The 18,584-nt window shown below is 40.0% G+C and overlaps 2 long non-coding RNA genes across 3 annotated transcripts; one reads left to right on the forward strand and one right to left on the reverse strand.

Annotated features, from left to right (window-relative positions):
• Positions 1-388: 388 nt before the first annotated feature.
• On the reverse strand, positions 389-17,302 carry LOC110526462 (uncharacterized). Of its 2 annotated transcripts, none has more exons than XR_016496962.1 (4): positions 16,818-17,302; positions 12,808-12,896; positions 11,114-11,455; positions 389-2,443 (listed from the first exon to the last, which is right to left on the reverse strand). It is a non-coding gene; the product is annotated as an uncharacterized LOC110526462 (long non-coding RNA). The 2 variants fall into 2 exon arrangements; XR_016496961.1 differs by lacking the exon at positions 16,818-17,302 and adding an exon at positions 14,784-14,899.
• LOC118964925 (uncharacterized) lies at positions 9,016-12,977 on the forward strand. The gene is made up of 2 exons (XR_005052224.2): positions 9,016-9,312; positions 12,476-12,977. It is a non-coding gene; the product is annotated as an uncharacterized LOC118964925 (long non-coding RNA).
• Positions 17,303-18,584: the final 1,282 nt, after the last annotated feature.

Genomic DNA, 18,584 nt, shown 5'->3' on the forward strand with positions numbered 1-18,584 from the left:
TGTCCAAACGGTTGAAGGCCTATATTCACATTTCAAAATAAAGCATAATATTCACACTCATCTGGTAAATAGAAGATCCAGACCAATCTACCAACAGCTTTCTATTGTGGTGTGCTTCCAACGTGCTGATACACATACTGTCTTTAAGAACAACATACTGTCGTTCTCAGAGTCTGTGTCTCTAGGCTGCATTTAGACAGGCAGCTCAATTCTGATCTGTTTTTCACTTATTAGTCTTTTGGCCAATCAGATAATCTCTGAAAAAGATCTGATGTGAAAAGATTCGATGTCTAAAAAAAAATCAGAATTGGGCTGTCTGTTTAAATGCAGACATATAAACTTCAATATCAATCATTTCTGTATTTCCAATCAAAAAAACACTAGAATATTTTAGACATCTGTTGTATTATTTATTCTGTATACACATTCAATTCAAACAGCACAGAAGTCATGACAAGTCAGAACTCAATTACAACAACATGTTTTGTAAGACGTTTGTGTACAACTATGTGTCCCTTTCTTTATTGCAGGTATGTTCAAAACTGTCTATCTCTCTGAATAAGGATAATAATAAAAATCAGGCAATGAGACGGCTATTAATCTGACTGCTTCAACACTGTATCTAACACATTTCATGTAGAACATTCCCTGATCACTATGAACACATGCAGATAATATTTGTAATAGGAAAAATGCAGCATTTGATGGATATACAGTAAATGGATGGAATCTTCACCAAACAATGTCTTTCTTTTCACTGTGACAGTCAAACATTAAACAACATTTGCAATACAGCCAGAGGGTGAGTCATTCACATTTATTTGCATAGAGTAGTCAGTTCTATTCATAAAGTAACTAATTGCACATGACAGAGGATAGACATCCAGAGAGCTTCTCTTGTAAACAGCCCACACATTAGGGCACTGTAGTGCTTCTCTGAAGCCCAGTACACTCCAGAGTACTCTAAAGAGTACAGTAGGGACCAACCCCCCCCCCCCCCCCCCCCCCCACACACACACACACGCACACTCACACACACGCACACACATGTTGATCTCATCCCTTTTGATTTCACATCATACACACATTGTCTTACATTCTGCTGTAATGTTAAAAGTTATGTTGAAACTATACACTCTCAGCCGTGCAATATATCATCAGATAATCTGTTGTCCTCTGTTGTCCATTGTCCTTACAGTACATTTCTCCAAACATTGTCCTTACAGTAAATATCTCCATACATTGTCCTTAGAGTAAATATCTCCAAACATTGTCCTTACAGTACATTTCTCCAAACATTGTCCTTACAGTAAATATCTCCATACATTGTCCTTACAGTAAATATCTCCAAACATTGTCCTTACAGTACATTTCTCCAAACATTGTCCTTACAGTAAATATCTCCAAACATTGTCCTTAGAGTAAATATCTCCAAACATTGTCCTTACAGTACATTTCTCCAAACATTGTCCTTACAGTAAATATCTCCAAACATTGTCCTTACAGTACATTTCTCCAAACATTGTCCTTACAGTAAATATCTCCAAACATTGTCCTTACAGTACATTTCTCCAAACATTGTCCTTACAGTAAATATCTCCAAACATTGTCCTTACAGTACATTTCTCCAAACATTGTCCTTACAGTAAATATCTCCAAACATTGTCCTTACAGTACATTTCTCCAAACATTGTCCTTACAGTAAATATCTCCAAACATTGTCCTTAGAGTAAATATCTCCAAACATTGTCCTTACAGTAAATATCTCCAAACATTGTCCTTACAGTAAATATCTCCAAACATTGTCCTTACAGTAAATATCTCCAAACATTGTCCTTACAGTAAATATCTCCAAACATTGTCCTTAGAGTAAATATCTCCAAACATTGTCCTTACAGTACATTTCTCCAAACATTGTCCTTACAGTAAATATCTCCAAACATTGTCCTTACAGTAAATATCTCCAAACATTGTCCTTACAGTAAATATCTCCATACATTGTCCTTACAGTAAATATCTCCAAACATTGTCCTTACAGTAAATATCTCCAAACATTGTCCTTACAGTAAATATCTCCAAACATTGTCCTTACAATAAATATCTCCAAACATTGTCCTACAGTAAATATCTCCAAACATTGTCCTTACAATAAATATCGCCAAACATTGTCCTTACAGTAAATATCTCCATACATTGTCCTTACAGTAAATATCTCCAAACATTGTCCTATAGTAAATATCTCCAAACATTGTCCTTACAGTAAATTTCTACAAGCATTGTCTGTTAACTTTAGGGGGGATTCTTCAGTGCCCTCATTTCTCAGTGTTTGACTGGAGAGGATGCCAATGAGGAAGGGCCCAGGGCTCAGGGTTCAAGGCCCAGGGCTCAGGGCTCAGGGCTGATGGAAGAGTCTTCCCCTAGAGGTTGTCAACACCTGCAGGACCTGGAGACACAGAGATCAGAAACAACATGTAAGTCACCCATGTCACATTGCTTAACACAGGAACCCAGAACACAGCGGATTGGCTAACTGTAAACAGTGACTAGTATTGTTTTAGGTCACAGTAAGATGGAGTGATGACAATGATCTTGGGCTTGACGCTTGATGGAATCTAGTTTGGAAGCAGAGAATGTGTCAGTCAGAAAATGATTGGTTAAAAAATAAATACAGTCTTCCATCTATTTCTACTGGGTTATTCAAAACACATTAACACCAGTTTCGGTACTTGGAGTACGCCAATAGAAATGTTATGAATAATAAGGACAATTGTGTTACAGTATGTGCAAAGCAATTCCAGAGTGGATAGAAGCAGAAAAGTGACAGATTTTACCAATACAAAGAATCATTGTGAATTCATGTGGGATATTAAAGTTTTCTGATAACTGTGTTTATTGCTTCATCCTTAACTGTCATCAACTTAACAACTAAGACAAATCTAGCAGCCTCTCATCAAGTTTTGAATATACACGGGGCAGTCTACCCGCACCATTACCAATTTCACCAAATTATATATAGAGAGAGAGTTCCTGGACAATTTAATCCCACCGGGGGACTTGGCCAGACCCTTTCTCTGTCAATTTTCACCCTCTCCCTTATTCAAGCCCCCTCTTTTTTTCTCTGCCTCCACAATGCGGGGATCTCACCCTCTTTCTTTTTTATGTTCTCTCATATATTTTTTTCTCTGTGCCCCCCCCCCCCCCCCCCCCCCCCCCCCCCGCCAAACCCTCAGACAGCATGCAGCTTATGCAAATCATCAGCCTTTTATACTCAATACTCGTCTTCAGTCCTGAATGAGACCTCAACAAAACACACACACACACACTCAGGTTCATTTAAAATGTACAAATACACATAGCCCCCAGTGTTCTCACTCAAAGTCTTTAGCGCCATTCCAGTCCATTTGAAAGCTCCAACCTGACTGGATGAGCTCCCAGTTAGTAGGGTAGGAAGAGGCAGACAGATGAGAGGGTCCTGCTTCTACTGTCCCAGAGAGGGAGGGAGAGAGGGATGCATAGGAGAGACAGGATGGGAGAAAGATGGAGGGAGAGTGAAGGAGACAGGGAGGTAAGGAGTGAGTGATGGAGGGAGGGGGAGAGGGGAGTCTGATGAATATAAAATGTTCTCTGTGTTTCTGTGTTCCCAGGCTCTGAGCTGTGTGCTAGGGGACAGGAGGGGGACGGGAGGGGGACAAGAGGGGACCAGAGTGGGGGGACAGGGTGCCTTTGCCCAGCTGTAAGGGGGACCTAAGGGACTTCTCACACACTTTCTGACAGGCTGTCCCTTTCACCAGCACATAGCTGGGCCCGCCAGGCCTGCTACCATAACAACGCCGCAGCCCCTCTGTCATAGCAACGCCACGGAAACACCACAGAACACTGGGCTCCCCCAGCCTGCCTTGGACATGACCATGAGGGGAGAGGATGGGAGGGGGAGTTGACAAAAGTAGATGAAGAAGTACTGAATGTGAATCAGAGTCTAGACATTCCCACCGCTGTGAACTTGAACTTGACAGACAGCCTGAAATGTTCACAGGTCGTGTGAGTGATGGAAAGATAGAGATACAAGCAGTACAATGGAGGTGCAGACTATCTAGTGATACATTTCCTTAACATTTTCTAAATGATTCCACAATAAATGGATACAACATGCCTGTTGAAGTGGTCATTAAAACTTGTTTGGTTGACCAATTGGTTGCCCTTATTTGGTGAATACACCATAGCCTTTAGCTAGGGCTGTTATTGACGTTGTCTCCAGACTAATGCCTGTAAGCTGAGGCAGGCCCATGTCTGGGGGTCCAGGCTGTTTATGGCTACTGGGCCGTGGGAAGAAAAGAGATGTGAAAGGTCCCCTGTCGCCGTTACAAAGCTGAGAACAACTCTTGGTGGGATAATCGCATTTATCCCCAGATTAAGACGAGATCGCAGCTGAGGTATCCTCACAGGGGGAGAGGAGAGGAGAGGGAGCGTAAAACATACAATCTTTAGACAAAGCTCAGAGCAGGGTGTGTGATTTAGTCCCTTTTATTGACAGGTTATAACATTGAATGTGATGGAAGATTACTATGCAATTTAATTGTGTTTGTCTGAACCCACCAGTCAATTGTTAATTCTGCCTGGATCATGGTGAAAAAATGTCTTGATACATTGGTTGTGTTTAGCAGGGGGATCTTGATAAAATCCACAAGGCTTCAGCAACAGTCTGTCACAGTACAATGCGGGATGTGGGAACCACAGTTCAGTGGAGGTGTAACAGAAGCATTCACAGCCATCATTCTATTCTTATTGTTAACCCATTCTCTAACAGCCCACTTGACCTCATGAGAAATGGCAGAATAGAGCTAAGGTAACACTCTGAAAAGAAAGAACTCATTTTATAGTCATAACCCAAGTATGATCGGTATCTTGCATTTGATTCAGATTGAGCTCCTTAGTGGGATAATACAAGGTGGTTCCAGACAGCTCCCAGACCCCTGTTCACCCTGTCTATTAATATGCCAGCTGCAGCCTCTGCCACATGGAAACACAGACAGACACACAGAGGCAGACAGTACAGTCCCTCCCCCAACACACACACTGACTGTCCACACACACATATAAACACACAGATGTGTTAATAAGTGCATAAAAACACACATATACTATGCATAAATACACACATGCACACGCACACACACACTTTCCCAACACGCACACACTCCCCACCACCTTACATTCTGAATGGATAAACCTGTTAACGCTCAAACATAATTTCTCTCTCATTACAACTGTTTAAAACAGGATATTTAAGTGAGCTCTTCTGTGCTATCCCTCTCACATTCTTAGTTCCTGCATACATTATCACCTACTTTCTTCATTGTCTGTATGCTTTGCTGTGAAATATTGTTGTCTGCCCCTTGGTAAAAACAACAACTTCTCTCCTCTCCTTCTTCTCCTTTCTCTCTCATTTTCCCTCTGCCTGCCTCCTTTTACAGGGTAATATATTGTGATTGCCGTTTAATTAATAGCCTGTCTGTGGTAGAAGTGGAATCAAGAATACAGTCTGCCACCCAGCTGAAATGTAACACGACATACTCAATGCCAATTTGTTAATCCATACTTATTGGAAAATCTAACAAATGATGCTTTTTTTAAATCCTAAGATTCTGTAAAGACATTACGTCTGGGAATTATTGAAAATTGTTCTCCCATAAACAACCATTAATATGCTGGCTGTTTTAGACACCAGGTAGTTGAAGCTTTTATGAGGGGCAGTAACCCCCAGCGTACTCAGTGAGTTAAGATACGTTTAGGTTTTCCAACATGGTAACTATGTATTATGTTTTTAACACATGCATCTGATTATCCTTTAAGTTATTATTTTAAGAGCGCAGCATAATTTCAAAAACAGCTAATTTAAGGCTTTAAACTAATTTGATAATTTGTGCAAACACACACACACGCACACACACACACGCACACACACACACACACACACACACACACACACACACACACACACACACTGAGACACATTCACTAACACACACCGACATAAATACATAGAAAAACGGGGGGAGAGGGGCTGCTTTTCCAGGGGGCACTCTCATGGTTTTGGCACTAATGCAGGCATCTGGCAGTGTCTGGTATGGAGCGTCTTTCCCACCCCATTACCCCCTGTGTCTCCTGCAGCACCCACCCACACAATGGTGGGAAAGAGGGGTGGTGGACCTCCGTCAAGAGCTCTCCTCACAAAGCAGTCATTGTGGAGGGGAGCCAGGAGCAGAATGATAATGTGGTATCCATCTACTGTTTACCAACAGGCAGACTAGCTACAGACAGACAGCTGCAGTACACAGTGCATTACACCGACCTGCAGCCCTGCAGCCCGGGCTCAGAGATCCCAGCTCACTGTTGCTCTCTGCTCTCCCTTGTGCCAGGGGCTAAAAGTAACATTTAACAGGAATCTGTATGGTTATTTTGTATGTGTGTGTGTGTGTATGTGTGTGTGTGTGTGTGTGTGTGTGTGTGTCTTTCTGTTCACGTGTGCATTTCAGACTTCCGTGTCTATGGGCACCCTACAATGTGACATTAGTCACATTGCGGAAAGATAGCATTGTCCCATGCTCTTATAGAACACATTTAAATCCAGCCAGTTCACCTGTGACACAAGTCAATATTAGACGTACATCCATGTCTGAGGACATCGGGAGATGATGTGGAAACCGGCCACCAGGGGCAACACTGAGTGCTTTTACCATCAAGTAGGTTTGGGTTTGCTAGGCCGTTGTGGAAGGGGATGGCGGATGGGCTTAATGTTGCATGTTCTAATCCAGCGATAGAAAGTTGTTTTTGAGATTTTTGTTTTAAACCGATCCCAAACCTTAAACCTTACCTTAACCATTCTGAGTTAATGCCTAACCTTAAGATTTTGGAGTTAATGCCTAAACTTAAGCTTAAACACTTTGAAATTTGACGTTTGGAATAACTTTGAAATTTGACATTTGAGAAACATGGATGAAAGTCTAATTCTGACGTGAGACTGTGAGAGCTAGTTGTTCAAATCAACGTGTTTTGGTTCACACAGCCAATGTCTAATTAAAACGTGCATCGACTCGGCACATGTGCATGCAGAATGCAACATCACCAGCCATTACAGTAAAAACATCTGTCTTGATCTGATGCTGTCCTATGTGCTGAATTAGATTGCAATGCTACTGCATTCACTGACAAACCACTGATTACATACCGTACAACTGGCTCCCACCACATCACCACCAAATAATTCACTGTGTCCAGCATTAACAATCAGGGTTGAAGACAATGGGGAGATATGCACGTAGACCTCTGTAACAGCAATAGTCTTCTTCATTAACTGGGAACTAGGCCATATGAAATCAATCCACCCAATGAAAACAAAGAGATCAGTCATGTTTACAGATTTCATAACCTTTAAACCTGTCAACCAGGAGGATTATAGACAGAGCATTCTCTATATCACCCCCCAATTAGTAGTAAGAATCATCCAAATACAAGCCCACGGTCTCTGAGTAAATGGGACATGAAGCATCAGGATCAAAATACGTCTATTTTAGTCCCACAGTCAGTCTGAAACGGAACAGACTTTTTATCTGCGTTCATGTGTTGAAAGTAGAATATACAGTAAATGAGAATGTTATGACAGATATATGGTGGAAAAGGATCACTGTAAGAACTTTCTCTCACATGAATGCAAAATGACTCACATCTGTGCTCTGCGTAGAATAGTTGCTATGGCACCTAATCCACATAGTGGAAATGATTCATTAATTAATACAAGGCAGATGTGATAGCATTTGAACACAGGAATAGACTTAACAAAGCATATTCAATGTCATAGGCATTTACCTTGGACGCACACACACACACACACACACACACACACACACACACACACACACACACACACTTATCATCATATTTACATCAAGTGCTATTAATTATAAGATTCCCTACAATTGATCGTAGGTTTAATTTACACATTGTGTGTAGAGCTAGTCCTTTGCTTCATCCATTAAGCTTTTTTATGTCTGCCCATCCCTGTATTCTACGCAGTGACACATCTGAGATGGAGGCCTTGAAAATATGCAAATCAGGTATGAGGAGGCCCCTCCCCCCTATGGAGAGACTGCTAGTCTAATTAAAGCTTGCTTGGGCATTAAAGGCACAGTTACCCTTTGTTGTATTAAAGGCATAGCGGATTTCCTTCATCATATTAAAGGCACATTTTTTTTATTTGTTATGTTAAAGCTACAGTAATCTTTGATAGTACTAAAATACATTGTGGTTATTCATTTATCATCCCATGTACTGTACATGATGATGAATATATGCAAGCATGGGTAGGCTAGGCTAGCGTAGATCTTTCATCCAATTCATGTAAGATGTATAATCACTCAACAAGCATTGTGATTTTATTCTTGTTTGTGCAAACAATTAAGCATACATTTTTTGGAATACAAATAAATGTTTCTCCAAATGAATGCTATTTCCCTACATGATTTAGTGGGGTATTATCCCTTAATCAAAATCTCATAGAAACATAATATACCATATGATGTCAGGTGGAATGTGTCTATAGGCCTGTTTTTTGTAATTAAATGAAATCATAATTTAACAATTGACATTATATTTACAATATAGGAGGCATTAGGCTGTATGTATTATAAGTCACTCTCTCTTTGTATCTGGTGTGGTTTTGTTTGGCTGCCATAAAGGTTTCATAAAAAGATACCCTACTGTAAGGGATGATCTACACTGGCTTTTACATTTCATTAGTTACAGTAAAGGGACTTCAGGATTTAGGGGATATTCGGTTAAACTGGATATTTTTACATTTGGCAAAAATTAATCCCACATTTTCCACTTTGCTGTCGCATGTCTCGTGCAGCTAAACCCCACGTGCATACAAGGCTGCAGCGCGCGACTCTAATGTGCTGCTGTGCCTTTAAAGACGGCTCTGCTTTCTCTCCTCGTTTCTATGCAATTATGTTAATATGCAGAGCTTGTCTGGTGCTCTTCATTAACGGCTGCAGTTGCATCATTGTTTCCTTTATTTGTCATCTCTGTAAAGCCAATGATTCAGTAACAGGCTATATTTTGGTGTTTTCTTCCTTACAAATATGTGGTCTTTAATAGTGATGGATGAAGTAGGCCGTATGTAAAGCCGTTTTATACATATTTGCGTTTATTTGTGGGTTTTCTATTGCAACATATGATCCTATCTCAAGGTCGTGATTTGCATCCGGTTTGTGTTGGACATCGGTTTCTAAATAGGCAGACAAGGTCCTACCTTCAGTGAGTATGCGAATAATTTCTTGTTCAGGATAATATGATTATTTATTTTCGATATAAAATATTTTCAGTACATTGTGAGATTAAATACATTTGATATTGCCATGCAGTCTCTGTAATATTAGACTGTGAAATTCCGTTTTATACTAACGTTATATCAACCACATAACCTACATTAGCCTACCTTTTTTCCATTTATCATGCCATATTCATATTCCTAGCTTGTTAACATAATTGTCCAGCTAATTGTCTCAACGTGTAATTTCTAAATTGCATAGCAACAGCAGTATGTGCAGTGAAAGCAATGACCTGCTCTGATCATTATAATCATTTCATCCTGTACTGTGACCAAGAGACATATTTTTAGTTCAAATCAAGGAGCCTAAAAGGTCAACTTCAATACCTATGTCCTCTCAAACTATTATAGAAACATCTATAATGTATATAAATATTTTCTGTAGAAATACATTTGCCATGTTACATTGACTGATAATTTAAAGCTATGAAAAATCATACTCCAATTATACTCTTCACCATAACCCAGATGATAATATAAACAGAACATGTTGTACAGTACACCATCCAACATGACTGACACATAGGCCTAGCCTACAGTACTGTAAATCGTGTTTCCCTCTCTATGATAAACACACAGATACAACCATAGTTGCTGTTGTCTTATTTTGTGAATATGCACATTTTTCATGACAGATGAAAATAAAAAGTGCTGATAATAAGGATATATCAATTGTAGTTAATCTCTGTTATACATAAAGACAACATCTGAAATGACTGAAACTAATTTGGGCTAAATGAGTCACCCCCTGTGCACATTTGTCCTTTTTGAATAGTTTATAGCTTAATATCAAATAGCCAAAGTGACCAAGAGTGGAAGTAAACAATGAGGTACAATGATGGAAAATGAAAAAGGCCTTGTATTTTGTAATTCCATGTGCAACGTAAGCAATATCCACATCTTTGAAATGACAGTATATACAGGAATAAATGTAGCTCTAAGACATGTGGCAGGGTGCATATGAATGTGCATATTATGGACAATAGTTGTGAAACATAGAAGATGTATGTAGGTAGGAGACACATTATAGTATGAGGCATGAATGCATACACGATAGACGTATCATGAGTGAGAGAAGTTGTAGGCTAAGTATTAGAAAACAGTGGGTTTAGATGTGAGACACATATGTACGTTGTATGTATGAGACAAACAGCGGTTTGAGACGTGAGGGTTGATTGTAGGTTTGAGACTGATTGAAGGTGTCATGACTAAAGAGTGTGCTAGTTCTGCTCTGTGGCTGAAGGCCACAAGGGCATCATCATCATCTCACATGACCAGATTTATGTAACCTGAGAGTGCAAGGATTGTGTGTGTGTGCCGTGTGAATGTGCGTGTGTGTGAGAGAAAGATACATGTTCAAAATTAGGATTAGTTAAGAGATTAATATTTATTCATATAGAAATACGTGTATTTAATGTGGTGTATTGTTTAAAAAAACTGATTGTCTGTCGCAATGTGTGATGAATGCACATTACAATCAAAAAATCATACAAGGCTATTGTCAGTTTGTTAATGCAATGCCTCGTTAACATCTAAACAGTAATGGATGGGGCTGCTTTTTCTCTAGCCTACAAGCGTTAATTTATCTAATATCTCCTAAACCCTGCCACACTCGTTAGCCAGTTCAGACTGGAGAGGGTAAGATAAGAGAGCTGACAGAGGCTAGCCTACTGATGAGGGGAGTGATGGATAAAAGCCTGATAGAAATAATGGTCCTGCCAGCCCTACCTCATGCCAACACAGCCATTTTAGGAGCAGCAGCAAGACTCTCCATCAAGATGGCTTCCGTAGCTCAGCCCCAGTCAGTCACACAGAGTCCTCTGGCTGCCTGCGAGGGGGGCCGCTCTAACTGGCAGCTCCTTTGTCCCCGTTGGCACAGGGTGGAGGCATCTCGCCCGTCCTTTTCTCCAGGGTCACAGATGGCACCAAAGGCTTCCGGTGATGGAGATTTAAGGGAAGAGGGACAAGGGGGTTGGCCTTTTTCTTCCCCTCCTGCTTTCTGTTTTTTTGTGACGACTGTGCCACTTTCCCCTTGCTCAATCCAGACATGGTGTGAATGGCTGGCAGTCACTGTGGAGGAAATAAAGCACAAAACAGACCCCCTTTTACCACTGCCATGGCAACTACCACATAATCTGTCTTTAGGGAAATAAAAGGACAGAATAACTGTAATTCCTTTGTATCCGACAGTCACACCACTACAAGGTACTAGACTCTGGGTGAAGCTTTTGATAGTAATCTTGTGCAGAATTAAAACTGTCTGGTTATTTGACACAAGCAATGGTGTACAGTAGACTGTATGGCATATATTGTACTGGCTTTGTGCTACCCATAGTGGCTGCAATGTTGCTTTAGTGTGTATGTGAGCCTGCTGTCGTTTCAGACCGTGGGAGGGGGTCAGTGCATTAGAGACAATAGAGAACGAGCCGCTCTCAACATCGTTAATTAATTAAAGGGGTTGCCAGCTCGTCAGAGAGTGGTTAGATGCCGGGGAGAAAAAAACATTACCCGCCAGCCACCCTACATCTTGCCAGCACAAAATTCTTTGTTGTGGTGCGTTGTTCCGTTTAGCAGATGGTCTAATGTAAAGAGTGTACTTGTTCATCATTAGTTATTTATTTCACAAAAAGATTAATGATTAAATTGATGTAAAAGAAACTCATAATACTAATTTCTATTTTAGCGTTCTAATCTATGCCTTCATGAATAAAAGGAGGAAATATAGTTTCAGGCTGTAAAATGTACTCAGAATAGCAATCTGCTTGCTACTGTGTCAGGTCAAATGAATTTAGAGTCCATAAAGGAGGTTATTCTATTATTAGCCTATAAAAGCAGAGAATGAGAGAGGGAGTGGGAGATGGAGACTATAGTTCCTCCATCTTCAGGGAGAATGCATTTTTGAAGATCAGTGAGGAACGTGGGTGGTGGGTGGGTGGCGGGTCGGAAAACAAAACCCAGATGAGATGAAACAGGCAGACAGCCTCTTTGTAAACAGAATGGATTCAGAGGAAAGAAGTGGCTGAAGCAGATGCTGAAGTTTCAGCGTTTTTCCTCCTTTACTCCTCCTCTGCTCTTTCCTCCTTTCTGTAGTACAAAGCTGAAGGCAGCAGAGTCAGAACCTGACGACTACAGGGAGCCAGCTCAGATCTGGGTCATGCTGCCACCAGCACAAACCAGAAACATACTGGAGCTTTTACACATCTTCATCTCCACCAAGGCTCCCATGGAGGCATAGAGAAACCTGAAGCCAAGAGGCACGGAGCTGCATCCTAGCACCTGTCATTCACACCCCGATTGGTTCATGTTCATGTTCTGTTTTCAACCTCTCTCTCATATTCTCTCCTCTCATCATGCCTCTCTATATCTGCCATTAGCTGTTACTCTACCATATAATATGCACATGTACTGTATACCTTACTTACCATTTAGTAGACAGTTTGTGCTGTTCATACTGCAGAGTTTGTGGGTGTATCTCAGGCAGCCACTGCAGTGACAAGGGCACTGGATCAACCTTTGACAATAACAAAGACATTTACAAATACAATCTAATGCAATAGTTCAAAAAAAATAAAACTAAACGTATCCATTAAAACAATATGCTTGAATTCTCATCACTAACATTCAGCAACAATTAATTTGATCATTGTCGGGTAATAGAATAGTCATGCCAAGGGTTCTTCTACAACAGGCAAAGGACACGTTTATATGGATTAGGCCTAGAGAAGAATAGAGTGGTGAGATAGGTGTGGTTGAATTAGATAATGTCTCCATTCTTCTTTGTTGGGACTTGTATGGATCAGAGCCTGCATTACAGTTATTGATGAGGAGATTCAGATAGGCAGGTTGGAGGAGGTCGACACAAGGCTTTTGTTTTGAGGATAGTAGAGGTACAATCAGAATGCAGTTAGTGAATAAAGGTGAAGTAACAATAAATAATAATAGATGGATATTTTAAGCATAAATTGAGATTGATCAGAATACGAAATGTTCAAATCAAGTGAGTTAATAGTAGTAGTCAACAACTAGCCTACTCTCAGTATTAAAAGACCTGAGGAGGATATCGGCCTACACTTGGATAATGTAAAGCTCACAATAGACATCAAGAGGACGCGGTTTTGGTTAAGGACGATATTATCAGAGTAGCGACTGGTAGGCCCTATGTCACTGGGTTGACCAGTGGAAATTCTAAATTGTCTGGTGACACACTAGAATGGAGAGATCCGGCCAGTCGTGGGAAAAGCTCGCTCGGACGTTTCACAAATCCAGCGTATAGCCAGCCTCCTTTACTGAATCAAACCAATTAGCCAGGAGCGCGCTCCAGCCATTGAGCGCCACTGTAGGCTCTGAGAGGAGTTGTTGGTTGAATGAAAATGCATCCCCGGATTTGGTTCTCCAAGAGAAGCTATAGAAGTTGCCTTTTGAGGGATAGCTATAGCACCGTGAAGGGCCAGGCAGAAAGTCCAAATTGAGACACTTGAATAATTTGTGCCGATTAGGTGTGCGCACAATGCGTAAAGGTATTGTGAGACTCACATGGGAGGTATAATGCATTTAAATCTAGAAAAACCATGAATATCTTAAGTGTTCTTCCTTTCTAGACAACACAACTCTATGTGAGAACACAACTGAAAGTATGCGTTTATGTAATGACATGGATCGCTTGACTTAATATCGACTGAAATATCGACTGACATAGCTCATCTTAATCAGGACCGTCTTTTTTATAGGCGTTGGCCTATAGTATGCCTAAATACGTCATAAAGGCTAATATCGGCCATATTCTGGGAAATCAAAACGTTTCCACCTGAGACAAGAATGATATCAATATGAGTCACAAATCTTAATCCATCTGATTAAACCTTAATTCAATATGTGTTTGCGTGTGCGTAAACCTGATTTATGCAGTGAGAACTATAAGGAATACTGGTCAACTACGGATACTTTGATGCGACAAAGCTTTATTCATATTCATGCCCGAATATCAATTGTTACAGTTCACTCATATGACTGGATAAAGTTATCTATTCCTCTGACCGGAATAAAGGCTTTTTATTAAGTATTTTTCCTTTTAGAATATGTTTTCGGCAAAATCACTCTAGATGCCTTGCGTGATGGAATAAATAAATGTATAAAGAGTATTCTTGCTCTAAGCATACTAAACAAAAGTGGGACAAATATACACTTCAATTCACAACATGATTTTGAATCCATTGTGGAAAATGTTGATTTATCATTTAAAGGCATGCTATAAAGATTACCCTACTTATATTTAGAGAATATATTCTCTAAATGAAATAAGAAAAAGCATTCATTTCGGGTTGTATCAGGTTTTGAGGAATTCAGAAGTGTTTCAACAGATGTTTATAATAAATGATTAGGGAAAATTGTTATAACTTACCGGAAAGGCAATGAGGTATTGGCCTGTAATTGCATATCAATTATGTTATTTTGTGTCTTTACTCCTAGACACCATTTATTCCTGTCCGAGTCGCAGGTTTGGAGGACATTCCTACATTCGGTTAGCTAGCTTTATGACGGCCGAGTAACACTCATACAGCTAGATAACCAAAGATAGCAACCGACTCCTCCTCGTACATACTGCCAGAGTATCGTATGGGTTCCACCTAACATGAAAAATAAACATTTTGTTAATGCAATAACTAGCCTAATATTGATATTGCTACTACCAATTTGTATCCATAAATCTGCCCCCTTCCCAAAATAAGATAATAATAATAACAAATAGGCCTACATCAATAGACATCAATAGAAATATATCCTATTATTAGTTGATGTGCAGGCCATGGGGTCGATGAATAAGACTCTGTGAAAGGTTTTAATCTGTCTCCATCTCTAACTACTCTCGCTGATATAGACCCATGCATGATGACATCGCTAGCATATAGGCCTACAGGGCTACAAGCCTGGCCTGGACGTGCAACCAGCTTCCCGCCTTTTGTGAAAGATCCTTCTATTCTGCATAACTTAAATCATCGTCATATTAAATCCTAAATCACTTTAGAGTAAATCGATCAATAGACTCTCAACCAGTGGAGGACTTGGCTAACATTGAAATGTTCTATTTACAGACCTATAGCTCTGCTCCCATACAACATCACCATCTTCACCACTTAACATTCCACTCCCACTACATATCTTGTGACAATAATGAGGATCAATTAATGTAAAAACATATCACAGGCGATTTAATTGCATCGATTGACATCGTATTTGCAGGCAGTATATTATAGGCTTAGTGACTTTTCCAGAAAAATAGCCTGTGTCTATTATGGTAAGGACTGCATGGCACTATGTGATCACTATAATGAAATTATTTGTATTATTATTAATGTCATATTATTATTGGAATCCTTAGTCTATAGGCTATTTATATCTGGATATATTTTAGTTTCTTTCCCCTCCTGGAAAAATGTATCTATTTCAAAAGATCATAGAGGACACCCACAATAACACACATGTAGGCTCTTCATTCACTAATTCATTAATTTCTCACAAGAGAGTGCAAAAAAAACTAGCTAAATCATGTCATCAAGATGAAAGCGTGTAGGCCTGTAGACCATCATTATTTTACCGGCTTTAGTATTGTAGCTAGTCTATCTATAATGAGCCTTCTGCACATGTTTAAAGACAGACTAACCTCGTGATGAACCCACGTCTCCCTTTATCAGTGCGTCTGACGTCATAGCTTTTAATTGAAAAAGTCACGAATAATAGTGTGCTTGTAAGCCATTTCCAAATCATTATGATTTAACACATCAATAATTTAACACAACGCAATGTTATTTGTTATTAATATAATGTAACAATGAAAAGATTTACAGAAATGTATACCACTGTATTGCTATTTTAGAGAATAGCCAAAATAATTGCATATTCTATGTACATTTCTTTGTATGTGAAAAGGTGTGGGTGACATTACACATCCTAATGTATGGATGAGGATATTCCTACAAAGCAGTTAGGTTACCGGGCTATAGGCTACATTTGAAACTGCTCAATTTCATCACACCGACTATCTTACTAAATGAATGTAGAAAATAATATAACCAATATACCATATAAATTAAACCCCTAGCAGTATCTGCACGACCAAAAGAACTGCGTTTATTTCACAAATAGGCCTATACATGTCATAGAGGCTATACAGGGCGATGTAGATCTATCCGCTCTTTCGACTATATAGGCCTGGGCTACAGTTGATCAGATCAAACGCAGGTGAATTTGTCCCATAATTACACAACTTTATGTAGACTAGATCAATTCAAACTCCTTAACACTGTATATATATATAATAGATGGTCAGAATTGATGGCTGCGATATGATTAACAAAGATGAGTGTCTGCAGCTAGCGGTATGTTATTAAGCCTGAAATAAACTCACATCGACGTCTATTGAATAAGGAATCCTTACTTTTCAATGCGAGGAAATTTGTCCTGGTTCTTTTGCCATCCAATGGAGGGCTGCGTATCCGCGTGGAAGTCAACAGTAAGGGTTCCGGTAAAGGATGAGAAGCATATGGCTAGCATATAGAATAGGTTTTACCGAGGAAATGAAATCAGATTATTTACCTATGAAGAGAGGACATGTGTCTGTACAGAAAACGATAAATGCTTCTCATCCCAAATTCGCCGTTCGAAGCAGGCGGAGGCATACGGTTTCTAAAAGGCGCTGTCGATGCTCAAACCTCTGTTTTGGAACGATCCATGTCGAATTGGTGGTTTATTTCCGAGGTTGTGAGATCCCTTAACCATTATTTCACTTGTCTCTCGTGAATGGCATAAGAGATGGTATCTCTCTACGGATTATAAATCAAAGCGCGGTCCTCCCGTGGCCCGTTAGTTTATCCATTGTAGCGCTCCTCCGTGCCGCCGTTGCTCTCACTACCCTGAGAGCATAGAGTTTTTTCTCTAAATGCTTCTTCCTCTGACAGTTCTCTTCTGCAGTGACGTCACTCCAGCAGCAAACGGCCGAGTGACCAATCACAGACAGGCTAGAGGGGACGTGTGTGTGTGTGTGTGTGTGAGTGAGTGTGTGTGTGTGTGTGCGCGCGCGCGCGCGCGAGCGGGTGTGTGTCTGGTACAAGAGTGAGTATGCACGTGTGAGTTAAGCATGCTTTGCGCGTATGCCATTATGTGAGTAAGCGCTTTTTCTATTCATTTTTAGGCTATAGGCTACTTGAGATAATATTACCGCCTGGTTATTACACTATATAAGAAAAATATCGAAAGATTACCCCAAATTTAGGGCAACGGGTAGGCTACAATTTGTTTGCATGGGCTTTAAGTACGTTTGGTGACTTTTACGCAGGTTTATACCTCTCTCTCTGTGTGTGTGTGTGTGTGTGTGTGTGTGTGTGTGTGTGTGTGTGTGTGTGTGTGTGCTTTATGCAAAATTAGGTAACAGAAATTGCTAAACACCTCTTACCCAAACCATTTAGCCCTTAAAAACACCTTATAGAAGCAAGCATTATGACAATGTTATTACAACAGTATTACATGTGTTTATTAGATGCATTTCCCCCCATTAACTCTATATGAATGTTATTGGATGACGACATACTGAGCTAGGCCTAGTATTGCACAATCCACCTTCGGGTTTTGGTGTGGCAGATTTAAATTAAGCTAATTCGGATGAAATATGGTGCTAGAATAGGCCTATCACCGAAGGAGAGAGAGAGGGAATCTATTGAAACTGGATTTTGCCTTGTAGTTCTGTACTTTGATACTATTGGTGCTCAGTCTAAGATGTGCTCTGTGGTAGATGTGCTCAGTAAAGATGCTGTGTAGCTTTTCATAATACATTAACAATACGTCTGTTAATGTAATTTCTATGTCTTTATCATATTTATTTGGCTATATTATCCTAGTTTTTTATTATGGCATTTTTTTTCTCCCACCGTTTTAGCAAACTGTCCAGGTGGGCTATGGGTTAGTGCGTGCTATGTGATGAGACGTAATCAATGCAGCTTGCTATATCTTCATTTATCAGCTGAGTTATTTAGACCTGCAGTTTACACTTTTAGCATGAGCATTTTCTTCTCGCTAATCCCCCTTTTTACCTTCAGTGCTTGGCACTCTCCATGTTTCATGTTTGAAAGCAGATATTCTACACCACAAAGATCCAGTCCAGCAGTGTATGTAGGCTACTTTAATCCAATAGGCAATGACAATAGATCCA

Source organism: Oncorhynchus mykiss, chromosome 6, assembly GCF_057628025.1.
Source record: "Oncorhynchus mykiss isolate SJ-2025 chromosome 6, ASM5762802v1, whole genome shotgun sequence".
Classification (NCBI taxonomy): domain Eukaryota; kingdom Metazoa; phylum Chordata; class Actinopteri; order Salmoniformes; family Salmonidae; genus Oncorhynchus; species Oncorhynchus mykiss.